At 40.1% G+C, this 18,282-nt stretch overlaps 1 pseudogene; it reads left to right on the top strand.

Annotated features, from left to right (window-relative positions):
* The first annotated feature begins 14,189 nt into the window (after window positions 1-14,189).
* Window positions 14,190-15,000, top strand: LOC129681162 (40S ribosomal protein S6-like; annotated as a pseudogene).
* Window positions 15,001-18,282: the final 3,282 nt, after the last annotated feature.

Here is an 18,282-nt window from a genome sequence, read left to right as displayed (position 1 = left end):
TGTGTGTGTGTGTGTGTGTGTGTGTGTGTGTGTGTGTGTGTGTGTGTTGAGAGAGAGTCAGAGACAGAGAGAGAGGGATGGGATCCTTTTCAGAGTGATGTCCAGCTAGGAAAGTAGAGTAGAGAAGGCGGGGAATTTTGCCAAATTAATTAAAAGAGAGACGGAATTAAAAGAGGGAGTTCAGGGAAGGGGGGATGGGAAAATTGTCCAATTTTATGCATCAGACTCTTAGGTTGGATTTGTAGTTTACGTTTAAAAACCAATAAGGGAAACTCTGGTTATTTCTAGGAACTTGGTTTCTTATATGCGAAGGAAGTTTGGGAGAGAATTGGGCAGTTCTGCCGGATCAAGCAAATGAAATCACTGGCAGCGGGTGCTGGACCTGGTCAGTGCTGGACCTGGTAAGTAATTTGTGTTAATCTGTTGCTGCTTAGGACGGTATAGCTTGGCTTCTTAAGCAACTGCTCTTAACTAAGTGTGTGCTTAGTACTTTGTTTTAAATCTCGGACTGCCTCGCTAGGAACTAATGAGTCAGATTAATGTGGCGTGGAGTCTGGAGCAGAGAACGGGGCAGGACCCTATTCAGAAGGTTGCTGAGTTTCCTTTACAATTATGCTGGCCAGGACTGGGTTGAACGGTGTCTTTCGGCAGGTTGAAAGGCTCCCTACTGTGCCTGTCCCTTACTTAAATGGCATTGGGTTCCTGAATGAGGACCAATGTGCTCGCCTGCTTGCCTTGTTTGCCTGTTTTCCTGGAGGAGAAGAAGCTGGTAGCGCTGAGGATGAGGCAAAGAGGGTTTTGTGGCTCTGCAACCACTTTATTTATGTCTGATTCTTTGTAAAAAAAAAAAAAAAAAAAAGTATGTACCTGCTATGTCCGTAAAAATTTTAAAGGCTTTTAATTTGGCATTTTAAAAATCAAAAATAATATGATTGCGCCAATGTCTTACTAGTCGCTAGCTGGCACTTTGCAAAAGTTTGGGACTACTGGAAGCTCTCCATATTGTATCTCTAAGGGCAAAGCCTGCCTCCCTTGTAGGAAGCACGGCTGGGGGAAATGGACAGAGCTGAGAAAGCAATGCCACCTCAGCTTAGTCTTTCAGTCTTAACTCCTGGCTGCTCTTATTAAAGGGTCTGCTTGGTGTGCTGGGTGAGGACGAATCGTTAGAAATGAATAAATGGAGACGGTGTGTAGTTAAATGTTTATCTTCAGCCTCTCGTGCGCATGTGACTAGGCAACAGAAGCCGCAGTACTTATTGGCGTATTTTGAGCGGAGAGACTTGGTGGGTGACCCCGCTTCCGCCAGAGGCCTGAGAGTTCTGCTGGGCACATGCAAAATTATTTCTTACAGATCACAGCCTCTGTGAAAGTTAGCTGCCGTAATAATCAAAGGTGGCAAAGAGTGACATATAGAAAAAGCATGTTTTTTGGTTTTTTTTCATGTCTATCTATGAAGAATTTACATGTACTAGGTTGCTCTGGAAACATCCTGGTCGGGGCTGGCAAGATACCTTCAGGGGTGGGCAGGGTCAAGGCTGTGGCCGGCATTCTTTCTTGTGGGCCTACCTACCTGTGCTCTCCAACTTCATGTCCTCACCTGTATGAGAACCCTCAAATGGAATGCCGTGACTGAGGAGGAGAATGAGAAATTGCCAGGGACTGAAAATTGGTTTTGTTCAGGGTAGGGAGAAAGAATCTTGACTAGGCCGTGTTTTACATCCAAACCCCCAAACAAAATGAGAATATGCCACCAAGTTTGGGGGAAAGAATTGTTAGGCAAATTTTGTTCTACTTTTAAAAGAGAAAAAGAAAGGAGCTGAACGGTGTGCGGTGCCGTTGTACTAAGGGAAGAATGAGAAAACGAGTCTTGGAAACATCATTTGGAGGAAAAATCCCAACAGAATAACGATCATTTCCCCTGTCTAGAACTTGAAATAGTATGCGCATCCTAGAAATTGAAGGAAGGAAAACTTTTTCTTGCATAGAAGGCAGGTGAGTTAGCGACTGATTTGAATCAGGGAGAAAATTATGGGCTAAGAGAAGTTGGAAGAAACAGTATACTTGTTTGTTAAAATCCAGACTAAGTCATAATCTAAGAATATTTAATCTATCCACCATAGAGTGTGCAGCGTTCTAAAGATTTCATTTGGAAGTAATTGATATGGAGCCAGAAAGACATTTAAAGTTTGACATTTTAGGGTTTAGGTTTTTTTTTAATTTCATTTTTTATTTGAAGTTTAAGTTATAAATATTACGACTTAAACAGGCATTATTATGTATTAGAAAACTTGTGAAGACAGATAATGTTAGTTAATGATGAAATATCACAGGATTTTAAAACTGTGGAGTCATAAATAAGACCCTTTCACTCCCAAACATGTTCATGGCATGATAAAATACACAACTGTGGAAGGAACGGCAAAGTTATGATAGTTTTTTTTTTTTACAAGATTAAAAAAAAGTTTTCAACATTAATTAGATTACTTGCAACCTTTGCTATTTAACATTAAAATTCAGAAATTCAAATACCCTTCACCCCATTATGATTTTTCACAGGGCAGGAGTGGCCATAATCACTTACTTAGGTTTTTTGTTTGTTTGTTTGTTTGTTTTTATTTCTATAAGAAAATATCACACATTTTACCTCCTAAAAAAAGTGGGGATTTCTTTTCTTCCTTGTTTTTCTCTCCTTTCATTCATTCATTTTTTTTCTTTTTTTAGTTTTTTAAGTTAAAACTTTCTTTTTAAGGTAAGGAAATATTTTCTATTCTTTATTAGTTGACAAGGGAATAATTTAGTCGGAGAGGAACAAGGAATAAATACTTCCAGTTTGCTTGTCCTAATAATAGAGAGCATGAAAATGGCAGAAAGGAGTAGTATTAAGTGAAAATAATTCATTAGAAATTTTTACTTAAAAAGATTAGTGTGTTAGTTAAAGAGACAGAGACAGAGAGAGAGAGAGAGACAGCATTTTGCTTGCTTTTTGTTATAGACTACTAGCACAGGTTTCTTATGAGGAATCTTTGAAAAGTATTTAGAACATGACAAGATTAAAGTGAAAGTCGTATTTATGATGCAAAGTCAGAAACAAAGGGTTTCTTTTAGATAAATTATCTTAAACATAAACATTGACCAAACCGATAATAAAAAATATTATTTGGGTGAATTTGAAAGACAGTTCTTTGCTTGAAAAGCAGGCCCAGAAATTCAAATTAATTAAATTTGAGAAATAACAGGGGAGATGCTTAAATATATACTAGGAAATACTTGTTTTGAAAGGTCAGAATATAAATAAACAATTTGTTTAACTTGCCAAAAAAAATCCCTGCACTTTATGTGTGGCCTCTTTTCAGGTTTTCGTAATTATGCTCCCGCAGTAATAGAAGATAAGAAGAGATAAACTAATTTTTGAGGATATTGGAATATCAGCAACCCATTCTATTTTCACTAATACTTTATTAGCATGGTTTATTTGCATGGATGATGTACCTTCCAGGCATCAAAAGCCAATGTTTAAAAGCAAATAGCCTGAAAATGCAGTTACAACATCTAAACATATAGTTGCAGATTCTGTGAGGGATCATTTTAAACTAAAACAATGAGGAAGTGGTTACAGAAATTACACATTGAATTTCTCATAACTACACAGGGCTGCATATTGTAGGCGTATCACCAGCTCTCCATCTGGGAAAAGAAACAGGTTTTCATGCTCCTCTTCAATTGACAGGTATATATTCTCAAAACACACAGGAGATCTGGTAATTTCAAATATATTAATACAGTTAGATGCAAATACGTTGAAAAAATTTAGTAGAGAGTTTAGGGTTCAAAAAAAACTCATGTTAAAAATTCATGTAGTAAAGTAAAATTTAAGAACATTGGTAGAAAATAGTAAGTTTCTTGGTATGAAGTTCAAAAATTTATTTCCACAGTAAAATTATTCTATTCCTGTAAAGATATTTTTATTAATATTAAATATATATTTAAGGCTTACTTTAATTACTTAAACAAGATATGTTAAGCTAAATCATTTTTAAAGAAAGACTATGTTAAACAGAAAAACTTAGAAAGTTTTTTTCTACTGTAATTCTTACATAAAGGTCTTTAACACAATAACTTTAATTTTTTATTGTAGCAGTTAAAACAAAAGAAAATATAATTGACATAATAGAAAACATAGTTTATGTTTTCCTCCCGAGAGGAAAGTTAGAAGCATGGATGAATATATGAGCTAAGTTTCATTTTTTTCCTTGTTTCTGAGCCTTTCTTACAAATCAAATTTTTAACAGCAAGAGAATAATATATAAAATATGAATCAATTGTTTATATTTTGATAGTTACTTAAAAACAGGGGGAAAATGAAACTCTGTCTGGCTAAATATTAACTGAAGTTCTAAGTGAAAGTTAGAAAATCTAAAATAGTATAACTAACTAAAAATTTAAAGACATATATATATATTTTATACCTTTGTATGTAGTGTAGCATTTGTCATAATTGTTTATGAAAGTACAAATTGAAATAAGTAAAAAGTAAAAGATGAATAAGGGTTTTTCTTATTGTACTTTTCTAGATGTAAAATATATTAATAAAAAAACTGTAAAGTAGTTAAGTAGAGAATCAGTTAAAATAGAACCTGAAGAATTTTGCTGTATAAAATATAGATTTAGCTATATAGCCAGGATTTGGTGAGTTGTGTGTGTGTGCTAGGATTTCTGCGTTTGGAGATCTGAAATTCATAATATATTTTGAATGCCTTTTGAAATTGCAAAATACTTCTGTGGAAAAAACAGATTATCATGTACATTTGACTTCATATTTGGGAATAGATAAAACAACAGATATTTAGGAAGAATGCTGGTTGTTATTTTAGTACCTGCATCAAATCCCAAACAATTGTTTTGTTTCTTAGTCAGTTACCTATCTGGGCATGTTAGTTTGTGTATATACATTATGGACTTTTAAAATTATATTGATGATACAGTAATCTCTGAAAATGAGTTATTAATCTTTACTGAAATTATGGCTAAAATATTTGAAGGAAATGCATTTAAACTTTTAATTTTAATTAAATTGAAGCAGACTTTGAAAGAGTTCATTGATGAATAAAATATGCAATTGTGTGGTTTCCTGAAAGGATGAATTCTCAGGATATTTTTAAAAATCTTATAAGAATGTTTATTTGCTGTTTGTTGACATTCTAAAGCCAGGAAAAATTTAGCCTTATACGTTGTTGTTTTTGATTGTCTTCCTGCAGAGAAAGGGACATGTTGTTAGCATATGAGGATTTCTTCCTAAAATTTTAGCTTTAAATTGAAAACGTATATTTCTCACAATTAATTTTTCTTATTATGATTCCCTTGGAGTTGCGTGAAGTCTTTAAGTCAATGTATTTGAAGAAAATTGTTTTATTAAATGGAGAAATACAGAACATTGTAGAGGTTACAGGATGGTCTTTCTCTTGTTTCCCAGAATTTTAGAAAATGCATTATAAATTAACAGTGTTGAGTAAAAGGTTCTCTGAGCTATAATAACTTAGAAAAACGCCGGGAAAATAATAAAGGTTAAAGGGATAATTAATTGAACTTAAATGTATTTTTGCAATGGTGACTATTTGATAGTGTGACATCTCTGAACATTAACAGAAAGTACTCAGCTAGGGATAATGTTCTTGGAAGCTGAGCTTATTTTTATAATAAAGGAAAGTGTCGAGATAGCATAACTGTAGTTGTTTGTCAAAAATTTCTAAGTTAGTTACGGATTGTGATGGTTGAAAGTAAGTGCAACAGTTTGGTTTCAGGACGAGGCAGGGTGCAGGGCTCGCCAGGACTGGAGCCATGACAGGGTTAACAGCAGGGCCGCCCGCTGCACTCTGGGAGTTGTAGTCCGCGAGCATTGTGGGAGTTGTCGTAAAAAATCCGCTCTTTTTTGCAGTCATGGCCGCCTCCGAGAGGGCGATAAGAGGTTGTCTGCTTTCTGAGGGTTTGGGGGGCTCTGTGACCCGTTAGAAGGCCACCAACAGCCCCCCGGGGTGGCCGAAGGCCTGGAAATCTTGTCCTGGATGTGGAAAAGCGGGTTGAGAGGGTCCATTGCTGGGCTTGTAGTGTTTCCATGAGCCAGGAGGCCTCTGGGATCCGTGGACTGCTTGAGGGGTCGCAGGCGGCCACATACTGGTGGTCTGGCCTTCTGCCTTTGAACTGTCTGTGTGCCTGTGCCTGGGTGTCTGGGGTGTGCTTTCTGCTCTTATAGTTTGCTCTTGTCTTACACTTAACACCCTCTGTAATGGTGGTTGCTCAGGACCCGGGTGTCGCTGGGCTTTTTTTTCCCTGGGGGTAGTGGGGCATAGGGGAGGGCCAAAATTTTGGCAAGTGTGTTTTTGTGGGTTTTGTGTGTCTGGTTTGGGGTGTGAGAAATTGCATGTGTTATCAGCGTGGGTGTGGACGTGTATCTGGCTGTCTTGCTTGTGTTGAACTTTGCCCTTGTTGGAAAAATTTGTTTGTCAAGCAGTTCCAGCTTGTGAAATTCTCTTCTGTTAGTGTGAAAGTGTACACGCGTCCCCAGAAGCGCTTTTTAGTTGTTTGTGGAAAGGTCTATGTGCAAAGCTGAGGTGAAAGCAGATGACGGGGTCACAAGTACCTTTATCTTTAGGGAGCAAGCGTTTTTGGCTTTCCTGATGCTGAGAAATTGTTTGGATTCTTCTGGGGAATCCAGGTTTGCTATGACCTGTTAGATTTGGCTCAGAGGGTTCCTCTGCACCTTGAGTGTCTTTGATGCTGGGTCCTGTGGTCACTTGAGGCAAAATGGATTACTGTTTGACATGGCATGATTTCAAAATCTTAGGGAATTAAGATAACCCAGAGTTGCTGAGCATGCCAGTACCTGTCTCGCCTGTCCATACAAATTTGGGTTTCCATGTTACTGCCAGTGTGTACTCTTACAAACATCCTGTTTATTCCTAAAGTCTGGAGTTTCCTACCTAGTGAGGTATGACTGGTCATGAAAACCCGTTTCTCGGAAGCATTAGGAGCTTTCACCACTCATGTTTGATGAAGGGATCTTTGATGAGGTGTTGGAACTCTGGTATCAAATTTTGGTTTTGAAGGCAGTCATGTGACAAGACTTACAGGGAAAGTGAAAAAAATATGTTGCATTGTGGTTGGTATTTTTAACATGTAAAACTTCCTTTGCTTTTTGTGGTAAGTCACATTTGCATATATTGTTTAAGGACGTTTTAATGTGTGTGGTGAGTGGGATTTTCCCTAATTTTCATATTTGCATTTACTTTGTATCTGACCACTTGAAAGTTGTATAAAAAAGAAAGAACTGGCTAGAATTGTTAGGTGCAGTTCTGTTTAAAGTGATTTCAGTTTCATATCCAGAGACTTGTTGCCTTGCTGGTCATCAGGAGCTTTCTCTCCTTTGTCCTTGATGCTGCTGTTTATTTAACTCACTTGCCGGGTGAGTGAAGATTGAGCAGTGTCTTTTAAAATGGCCTGTACTACCCGGTTTTCTTACTGTGTGGTGATGTGGCAGAACATAGCGATGGTGGCCGACTGGCTCTGTGTGTGGAAAGGACGAATGTCTAGAGTAAGTGGGTCTGCAGACTCATTCGGAATGGACACAAGCACTGTGCTAATTTGTAAAGAAGTTACAATTAGCCTTTACTTGTGAAATAGGACATTAGGAAGGGTTCCAGAAGTGCTTTGGAAAGGGCAAGGTGCTGATTTGGGTGACGCTAGGGGTGAGTTTCACCCTTTTGTGAGCTCAGAGCTTGCCTGGATACGTATGTAAGTAGATAACATTTCCCTGAGCAACAGTGAGGTCTGTGCACCCCACATTAAATCCTGGCATCAAATCCTGCCATTTAATCCCTAAGGCCTCTGGTACTGTACTTTCCACTGTTTGCCTCCCAGTTCTGTAACTGCTGTGGAATGTTTTCTGTGTTACACAGTAGCAGCAGTAGTTTCAGAAAAGAAAATATTGTAAGACCCACTTGTATTTTCTGTTTACTTATATTAAGTTTGAACACACATGCTTAATAGATGTGCTACAAACTGTCATTTGGAACTTGAGTTTTGCTTGGCTTCACTGAAATTCCTTTCAGTGTGAAAACAACACCAAAGGTTAATTTATTTAGTTATAGTTTTACATGTGTGTGTAACAGTGGGCTCACTTGTACCATAGCACACATGTGAAAGTCAGGACAATTCTTTGGAGTCAGTTCTCTCCTTCCACCTTTATGTGCCTTCCACAGCTTGAGCTCAGGTCACCAGGCTTGTGCAGCAAGCATTTTACCCAGTGAGCCACTCTGCTGGCCCCAGGTTGTAGTAGTCTGAAAAGGAAGTGTATCATGAGCCCCCTCCCCTGGGATAATAAGGTTACTGAGAGGAAGAGGCGCAGAACTGCCCAGTGTGGTGCTCTGCGCAGCTGCATGCAGCCTTGCATAGCTATAAATTGGCTCAGACAAAACCGTAGACCTGAAACATTATATTTTCTTCCTACTCTTTTTTTTTTTTCTTTCTTTCTTTCTTTCTTTCTTTCTTTCTTTCTTTCTTTCTCTCTTTCCTTCTCTCTTTCTCTTTCTTTCTCTCTTTCTCTCTTTCTTTCTTCTTTCTTTCTTTCCTCAGTTGTACAGTTCTTGAGTGTGAACTTTGTAGACGACAGCACTAGTCACATCAGCAAAAGTTTGGCCAAGCCTGAAGGTATTTTAAGTTTTTCTAAGCCTTCTCTCGTGCATTTTATTTGTTGGTTCTCCAATATGCATTTCCAGGGCAGAATTTATTAGTCTTGTTCTGCTGAGTACTGTTGTTGTTGTTATATCTGCTTTTTCAAGGCAGGGTTTTTCTGTATAGCCCTGGATGCCCCAGAACTTGCATTGTAGACTAGCTGTCCCCAAAATCAGAGTTCTCTCTGCCTCTGCCTTCTAGTGCTAGGATTAAAAGCATGCACTACCACTCCCAGCTAAGGCCTTGTTATTATCACATGGCAGAGTATTATATAATCTTAATGGGCAGGATAGAGCAAACCAGTACTGACTGTAGACCAAAGATACTGATTTTTTCCCCCATAGGTAAGAAAGCGAGGTGGTGCACATATTCACTGCCACTTAAAGGCTTATATCCCACAGCTTCAAAAAACCATAAAAGGTCATTTTTATTTGTTTCTGTCTAATTGGTTCTTTTCCCCCATTCAGCTTTCTACCTCAGTACAGTTGTGTGGCTCCAGAATTTAAATGAGTTTCCCACACATGTGATCCCAGCTCTCTAGAAACTGAGGCGAGAGGATTGCCACAAGTTTGGGACCAGCCTGGGTTACAGAGTACATCATTGTCACAAAACAACAACCTTTAAGTGATATTTAAATTATATATTATGATTTTATTCAATGAGATTTTCCCCCCAAATCATGTGCTTTGACTTAAAAATACTTTTCATAGGGCTTTAATAAGGAATTCTTGTCCTCTTATATTTTTATACTTAAAAGGCTTAAAGTGTTTTATTCTAAGGGAAAAAAAAATGAGTCAGTGACTTTGTTAAGTCTTAGCAGAATTTGATCTATAAAAAGAAAAAAAAGAGAATTTGGGATAGAAAGCTGTAGCTTCCTTTTCTGCCATGCAGATATTGCACTGTGAAGACAGATGGATAGCTTACCTTTTTTTTCCAAAGGAAATCTGAAGGCCTGGGGAGATGGCTGGAGGGTTAGGTCAAGGACTGCTGCACGAGCCAGAAGGCCGGAAACATTTTTAGCACCCACATGTAAGGCTGGCCACAGGCAGCTCTCCAGCTCACTCACAACCAAGCTATCAGAAATAGTAAACTCCAGCATTATGGAAAGATCCCGTCTCTGCACCCATGGGCAGGTGCACACACATGTGCCACACGTACATACAGACTCTGAAAAGACTTCTTGCCTAATACTCATGAGTGCATTGTGGAAATTTAGGATGACCTAAGAAATGGTGACCTGAGTCACTGAGACAGCTCAATGTGGATAGGGCACTTTGCCCCCAAGCTTGATGATCTGAGTGTGGTTTCTGGAACCCACATTGTGAAAGGACAGAACTGACTCACAGTTTGTCCTCTGATCTCCACACGTGTGCTAAGATGTGCGTGTACACATGCCGATAAAAGTTTTTAAAATGAATTTTAAACCCATGAATGGGACTAGAGCCACAGCTCAGTGGTTAAGAGTGGGGTGGTTAAGAGTGGGGACTGAGTTCATGATAGAGGCAGCCCCTGCTCCCCTTGCTCAGAGATCCACATGGAGACTGAGCAGCCATTTGGCCACAGCTGTGCAGGCACTCTTGGTCAGGCGTGGTCCTCCATTGGAACATCACTCTCAGCAGGACCCCCTGGGCTCAAATCTTTTAGCTTTGTTGGTCTCCTTGAGGGGCTCCTGTCCCCTCTATTCCCACCCCTCTCTTCTTCCATGAGACTCCCTGCACTCTGCCTAAAGTTTGTTTGTGCGTCTCAGCATCTGCTTTGATCCTTTGTTGGGTGGATCCTTTCAGAGGACCCTCTGTAGTAGACTCCCATCCTGTTTCCTCTCTTCCACAACTTCTGGTGTCTATCCTGTTTTCCCTTCTGAATGAGAGTTAAGTATCCTCCCTAGGGTCCTCCTTAGTGTTTAGCTTTTTTAGGTCTGGATTTGAGTGAGTGCAGGCACATATGTGCCATGGTGCACATGCAGAAGTCAGTTTTCAGGAGTGCGTTCTCTTTCCAGTGTGTGGAGGAAGGGGCTCCCTTGTTTCTGCTGTGCTGTGTACTCCAGGATAGCTGCCTGCTAGCTTGCAGGCTTCCAGCCCTGCAGATTGTCCTGGTTCCACCTCCCACCTCGTAAGGAATGTTGGGGATATAAGGAATGTTGGGGATTTGTGGTCCCTGATTGAAGGGAGGTGGGTACTTACAAAGCAAGTGCTTTTATCCGAATCTTGCTGTCTCCATACTAATTTCTCAGGCACATGTTTTTTGTTTGTTTGTTTGGTAACCCTAGAATAACATTTTAAAAAGGAAATAAATCAACATGAATTTAACTCCTCTAATCTATTTTAAGATTAGAGAGATAGCTCAGTGCTTAAGAGCACCAACTGCTCTTCCAGAGGTCACAGGTTCTATTCCCAGCACCTATGTGCAGCTAACAACTATCTAGTGCCCTCTTCTGACCATTTTGGGCCCTGCTTGCATATCACACAAACACATATGCAGGTGAAACATCTGTACACAAAAAAATAAAAAGCCAAAACAAATTTGGAAGTTCAGCGTGGTGATTCATCTGTATTATCTCAGCATTTGGGAGGCCTCGGTGTGTGTGTGGGGGGGGGTGCAGTCAGGGCCAACCTGGTCTGTATAGTGTTCCAGGCCTACCTGGACTACATAGTGAGACTCTCTTAAAATTAGAAAGCAATTCACCTGGGTGTGGTGGTGCACACCTTTAATTCCAGCAAAGCAAGGTAGAGACAAAGCAAGGTAGAGCTCTGAGTTTGAGACCAACCTGGTCTAAATAGCGAGCTCTAGGACAATCAGGGCTACCTAGAGAGACCTTGCCTCAAAAAACAAAAACAAGCAAGCAAAAACAAAACAAAAAACCCTCAAAAAGGCCTGGGCCTAACATAATAGTTTTCATAAATCAGCAGGAAAGAGTTTGAAAGGGACAGCTGTGGTTTGACTACTGGTGAAAGTAAAGTATTTGAGTGATAGTGTGGCAGATTGTGTTTTCTAAAGATAGCAGCTACACTGTATCCCTGCTCAGCTGCCATTTAGCCACACGACATTGACATTTTATCAGGAAAAGGCTGGGAGTACTCATTTTTACAGCATGTACTTAATCATGCCCAGGGTTCAATTTCCCCAGCAAAAAGAAAAACAAAAATCTGCTTTCTTGAATCTGGGTGGGGTCTTTAACTGACAGCTGCTCCTTGTCTTGGAAAGCTAGCCACTGTGTAAAAAAATATCACCCTGAAATCCCTGTTGAAAAATCTAAAGTCCTGTGAAGATGCCCTGGAGGATGTCCAAGTGGAGAGGAGAAGAAGCCCCACGGAGCAGACAGCGAGCCTTTGGAAATGGCTGCTGAGCTCCAGCTGCCCTCTGTGGCTGTGTGAGTGTGCTGAGCCACCAGCAGAGCCCTTCCCAGTTTCAGCCAGTACAAATCAACAACAAAATGTAGTTCATTTTAAGTTTGTACGTGTAGAGTGGTTTGCTTACAGTAACGGTGACAGGAACAAATTCTGCAAATTCAAAGATCTTATATTTTATAATAGATAGCACGCGAGAACGTATTTTACCTCTAAAATTGACAAATAACTACTATTTGCCAGAGACAAAGAATGCCGAGGTCATAAAAATAACTAAATTAGGGTCCCTGTAGAACAGTTGTCCAAGATTATAAACGGGCAGTTTTTAGAAGAGTAAGTCTAATGAGCTAAGAACATAAAAATATGTGCTTGCACTCATTAGTAATCAGAGGAGCCCAAATTAAAACGACAATATTTTTTATACCCAGTAGAGTGAAAAAGAAAGATGAATGAGGGAAAGTCTTGGGGATTATGAGTAAAGTGGTAAAGAAGTCATTCTAAAGACAGCCTGGTGAAACATAATTTAATAGTTACTCGTTGCTTCTGGATGTGAATGCGTAAAGAAACAAATACAGTCAGGCAGTTGTGGCATCTTTAATCCTAGCACTCAGGAGGCAGAGGCAGATGGATCTCTGAATTAGAGGCCAGTCTGCTGTACAGAGTGAGTTCCAGGAAAGCCAGGAAGGACTACACAGAGAAACCCTGTTGGGGGCAGGGGAGAGGAACAGGGAGAAAAAGAAACAAACACAATGATAACTGTCATAGTGTTGAGAGCAGAGGCTTAGACCCAACATGACATTCACCTCTGTGGAGTTTTATAGGTATAAAATAGTGGATGTGTAGGTAGTACCATGCATCTGGTAGGAGCAATGGAGTACCACATAACCACAATATGTGGCCTTTTAGACATATTGGGACTAGAGCGATGGTTTGGCGGCTAAGAGCACTGACTATTCTTCCAGAGAACCTGGGCTTGATTCCCAGCACTCAGATGCCAGCCCACAACTGCCTGCTGCCTGTAACTCTGAAGATTAAACGCCTTCTAGCCTCTGCAAATTCTTGCACACATGTGGTGTACATACAAACACTCAGGCACACACATATAAATAAGGTAAATATGTATTTTAAAAATGGTGTTTAGCAGAAAGAACAATAGAGCCTATAATTTAATACTATCTATAAATTTTAAATGTACATGAAAGTGTTTGGCAATAGAATGTTCCAACAGATATATCAGGCACAGCTACATAAAGGCCCGTGGACAGCTGGTAAAGGAAAAGCATGGTCAAAGGTGTTCATTCCGTTAGATGTGAAAATTGCTACAACCTTTACTGAGAGTTGTGTCAAGTCCTTTAAAAATACTCATGTTCTCACAAGAAACCAAAACTACTAAGCTAGCACCAATGAAAATATAAAATTTCTCGGATTAAATATAAGAAATCATAACTATGACAGTGAAAGTGCAAACTTGCTAAGAGAAATGAAAATGCCCACATAATGAAAGACATGCTAAAGACAGCACTGTGAAGACTCTACAAAAGCCCGTAAGCAGTCCCAAACAAAATGCATCAAGGTCTATGTATTTTTATGAAATAAAATAGCTGATTCTAAAATACATGTGGAAAACTCTGAAGCTCCTCCAGAGTAGCTAAGACAAGGGGTACAAGTTGGATGGTTTAACATTACCTGGTTTTAAGACTCCCTTTGAAACTTAGTTACTGAAAAAATTAAGACACTGTGGCTCTTACAGGATGGTGGATGTATAAGTCAGTGGGTCATTACAAAATGGATATAGACACAACACCAAGAGATTTTCAACAACAACAACAAAAAAAAATGTGAAGGCAAGTCAATAGGGGAAGATAATCTTGTTCAACATGCTGCTGGAAGAACGTGGTCCACATGAGGGAAAAGACCCTGTCCTATGCCTCAGCGTATCCACAGATTAACCTGAAATGGTCACACACCTAAGAGCTAAAGTTTTATAAATCCGTGAACTTAAATAATGCAAAGTTTTCTTCAATAAGACATAGAAAAGCCAGAGTTATAGCAAAGAATATGTTGGACTTCATCAAAGTTTAAACAATCAAAACTATGTTTTGATTATGTTCTGTTAAGAACATGAATGGCAAACCACGTATGTTATGTAGTAAAGAATTAGTAGATGAAGAATGCTATCCAGGGCTGTGTGAACATGAAGCTGAATATATCTCCTTCCCTGCCCCCCGCTGCCAAAAACTCACTGAAGTGGATAGTGAACGCAAGCTTTGAACGTTCTATGAGAAGCACATGGCCGCAGAAGTAGCTGCTGATGCTCTGGATGAAGAGTGGAAGGGTTATGTGGTCTGGGTCAGTCGTGAGAACGACAAACAAGGTTTTCCCATGAAGCAAGGTGTTTTGACCCATGGCAGAGTGGGCCTACTGTTGAGTAAGCGGCATTCTTGTTATTGACAAAGGAGAACTGGGGAAAGGAAGGGCAAGTCTGTTTGTGGATGCCAATCTGAGTGTTCTCAACTTGGTTATTATAAAAAAAAAAGGAGAGAAGTATATTCCTGGACTGACAGACACTACTGTGTCTCGTCATCTGGGAACTAAAAGAGCTAGTAGAACCTGGAAGCTCTTTAATCTTGCTATAGAAAATGATGTCCGCCAATATGTTGTCAGAAAGCCCTAAACAAAGAAGGTAAGAAGCCCAGGACGAAAGCACCCAAGATTCATCATCTTGTCCCTCCATGTGTTGTGCAACACAAACGCCAACATATTGCTCTGAAGAAACAACGTACTAAGAAAAACAAGGCTGCAGAATCTGCTAAACTTGTAGCTAAGAGAATGAAGGAAACCAAAGAAAAGCCCCAGGAAAAGATTGCCAAGAGACAGGCTGTCCTCACTGAGAGCTTCTACTTCTAAGTCTGAGTCAAAAACAAATCTTTAAGAGAAACAAATAAATGATCAGATTTTGGGAAAAAAAAGAGAGAGAGCGAGAGCCATGTAGTGGCCCATGCCTTTAATGTCAGTACTTGGGAGGCAGAGGCTGGCAGATCTCTGAGAGTTCGAGGCCAGCCTGGTCTACAGAGTGAGTTCAAGGACCGCCAGGATTACACAGAGAAACCTTGTCTTGGAAAACAAAACAAAACAAAATTGCCGTCCAGATTGTAAGAGCCAGAGGTGGTTGATGGTAGCAAGAAAACTATTTTTGAGACACAACAGGCCAGTTGCAGTATGATTCATAGGGATTGTGACAGCGTAGAGAAGACCAGCTCAAGCCAGACAAAAGGCCAGCACATAGACGGAGGTAGGCATGTAGAGCCCACCATGAGCTGAGAAGTTGTGGACACTGGATAGATTCTGGGATAGGGGGAGTTGGTTCCCATCCTTCGGCGCTTTTTTGGAGACACGTTCTCTGTATTATGTAGCTCTTGTCCTGGAACTTGCTTTGTAGACCAAGCTAGTCTCAAACTCACAGAGGTCTGCCTGCCCAGCATATTGAAATACTACTTCGCAGAAACTAGCTAACAAGACTGAGAGCACTAAGACGTGTGCGTGCGTGCGTGCGTGCATGCGTGTGTGTGTGTGTGTGTGTGTGTGTGTGTGTGTGTGTGTGTGTGTGTAGTGTGTAGTGACTAGCAAAAGGGCACCAATACTTAGGGAGACACTTGGTAGTTTCTTATGAAACTAAATGCTGTATAACACCCCACCTCCCTTTTTTTCTCTTCTGTGTTTCAAAGGGAATTAGAAGTTCTGGTTAATGAGCTTCAGGGACTACCCTGCCTCTACCAGCAGCCACCAGGTTACAAATTGCAGATGTGCATTACCAGTAGGGCCCTTTCTGTATGATTGGGGAAATCCGAATTTTGGCTCTCATGCTTTTCAAATGGGCACATCAGTAAGCCTTCTACTCAGACCTAGTTTTTGCTTCTCTATTTATTTTCAAACTGTCAGAGACTAATAAACAATTTATTCTCTCATTAATAAATAAGGATTAAGTGGGATTTTGTGATAATATATAAATATTTCAAGATACAGAACATCAATACATAATTTTCTTCCCATAGGAAATGGATGAGATTGTAATTTTAGACCCAAATTTTTTCATTCTCTTAGCCTCAAGTTTAACAATCTTGTTGCTTATTTCCTTTATTATAAAATACACTCTGATATATAAAAAAAACTTTAACCAGTGGCATGCCTTTAGTCCCAGCACTCAGCAGGCAGAGGCAGGTGTCTCTCTGTGAATTCAAGTTGGTCTGTGTAGTGAGTTTCAGGCCAGCCAGGGCTACTCAGTGAGACCATCTCAAAAAAAATTTTTTTTCTCCCTCTTTTAGATTAAGATTTGGTTTATATCTCAAAGCAGAGGGGATTGGATATGAGGTTTGAACAAGGGCAGAGTTGTGATTAAATTTAAACATGGAGCCACAGTTGATTCCCTGGGGCATATAATGGAAAAGGCCAAATGCCACATCCAGTGTGCAGGTAAATGTCTACTGGCTGAGCTACTCCTGAGCAAGCATTCAGGATCACAAGGATCATTGAATGCTCTTGCCTGCGGGCAGGCAAAGAAAGAAGTTATATGCATAGGGTTTGGATTATTCATTCCATGGACAATAAAAGCCCTGGAAGTTTTTGGCGTCAAGAGATTATGATCTCAGAATTAACAAAGTATGGCGGTGCCTCTCTAATGTTGACAGACCCTTGAAGAGCAAGAAGGAATCTAACCAGCATGGGAAACATTAAGACAATTGGCTATGTTTTTGAGTATTAGCTAAATGTTAGAAACTAAAGAAGTATTATTAATAGATTTCAGATTGTTTCATTAATTTTGTTTTTCTCGTGTTTGTGTGTGTGTGGTGTGTGTATGCATTTTCACATGGTTGCTAGGGATTTGAACTCATGACTCGTGCTTGTACAGGAGGCATATGTAGCCACAGAGCTATGTTTTCTATGTACTTGCAAACCTGTACAAAATCGTCATCTGTCCACCATCTTTGTTTTTCCACCTCCATAAATTTGCAGTGAATTAGATTTTCATAACAGTGCCTTTTCATATGTTAAGACCATCTTATCTCACCTCTTCTATGAATAATAAATAGTTTTTGGAACGGAGGTCTTTTTTGAACATTACCATTTAAATGATTAAAATATCTCACTCATGAAATGATAAATGAGTAGCTTATTCAGAAAGACTTGGTGAAAACATTGATGTTAAGCTTTTTGCTCTTCCTGTAAATCAGACCCAAATGAGTAGCTTATTCAGAAAGACTTGGTGAAAACATTGATGTTAAGCTTTTTGCTCTTCCTGTAAATCAGACCCAAACCAGATCCATGTCGTGGAACTTCCCCAGAGAGTGTGCATCCATAGCCTTAATAAACACACATGATACACAGGGATAATGAGATCTGGACCTAGTCACCAACAAGATAATTCCCAAGCAATATCTGAGACAGGATATGGGTTGGAAATAGAAACCAGTCCCCTAGAATTAGCTAAGTATTGGTAAAAAGGAGTTTCTCCAGGGGTCAGGAGAATGCCAGGGAGATGGCTCAACAGTTAAAGCACTAGTTCTCAAGTAAGTGTGAGGCCTGAGTTTGGGTCCCCAGCACCCACACAAACACTTAATGGCTGGGGTGGCCAGCCTTGGATCCCAGTGTACAGGAGGTCTAGACAGAGGCTCTCTGGGACAAGAAGGCTAGCTAGACAGGCCAAATCAAAGGAGCTCTGGGCTCACCAGAGACTGTGCCTCAACATACAGGGTGGAGAGCAATCAAGGGAGACACCTGATGTAGACCTCTGGCCTCCACACAGCTACACGTGTGGAGCTATACTATACACCCATAAACACGAGGGAAAGGAAGTTTCTCCCTGACCGAACGTGTGGTCATGGAGCCTTATTTCCCGGTGTCTAACAGCAATTGCCCAAATGCTCACGGCTTTTCTTTCCTCCTGAATTTGCATAACGTGGTGTGTGCCAAAGCCATGAGCAGGTTTCCCACTGGGGTCAACTCTAAGTCAAAACCTGGCACCACACGGTGGTTCACCATTATCTGTAAGTCAGGTTTCGGAGGATCCAATTCGTTCTTTTGATCTCTAGGGCACCAGGCACAGACACGGCACACATTTATAGGTGCAGGCAAAACACTCGTGCATAAAAATTGTGCGTGTGTGCATGCGTCCGTGTGTGTGTGTGTGTGTGTGTGTGTGTGTGTGTGTGTGTGTGTG

Source organism: Psammomys obesus, unplaced genomic scaffold (genome assembly GCF_907164565.1).
Source record: "Psammomys obesus unplaced genomic scaffold, mPsaObe1.curated_primary_1811, whole genome shotgun sequence".
In the NCBI taxonomy this organism is placed as follows: domain Eukaryota; kingdom Metazoa; phylum Chordata; class Mammalia; order Rodentia; family Muridae; genus Psammomys; species Psammomys obesus.
The sequence above is the reverse complement of the archived record's forward strand: the minus strand, read 5'-3'. Positions and strand labels throughout refer to the sequence as shown.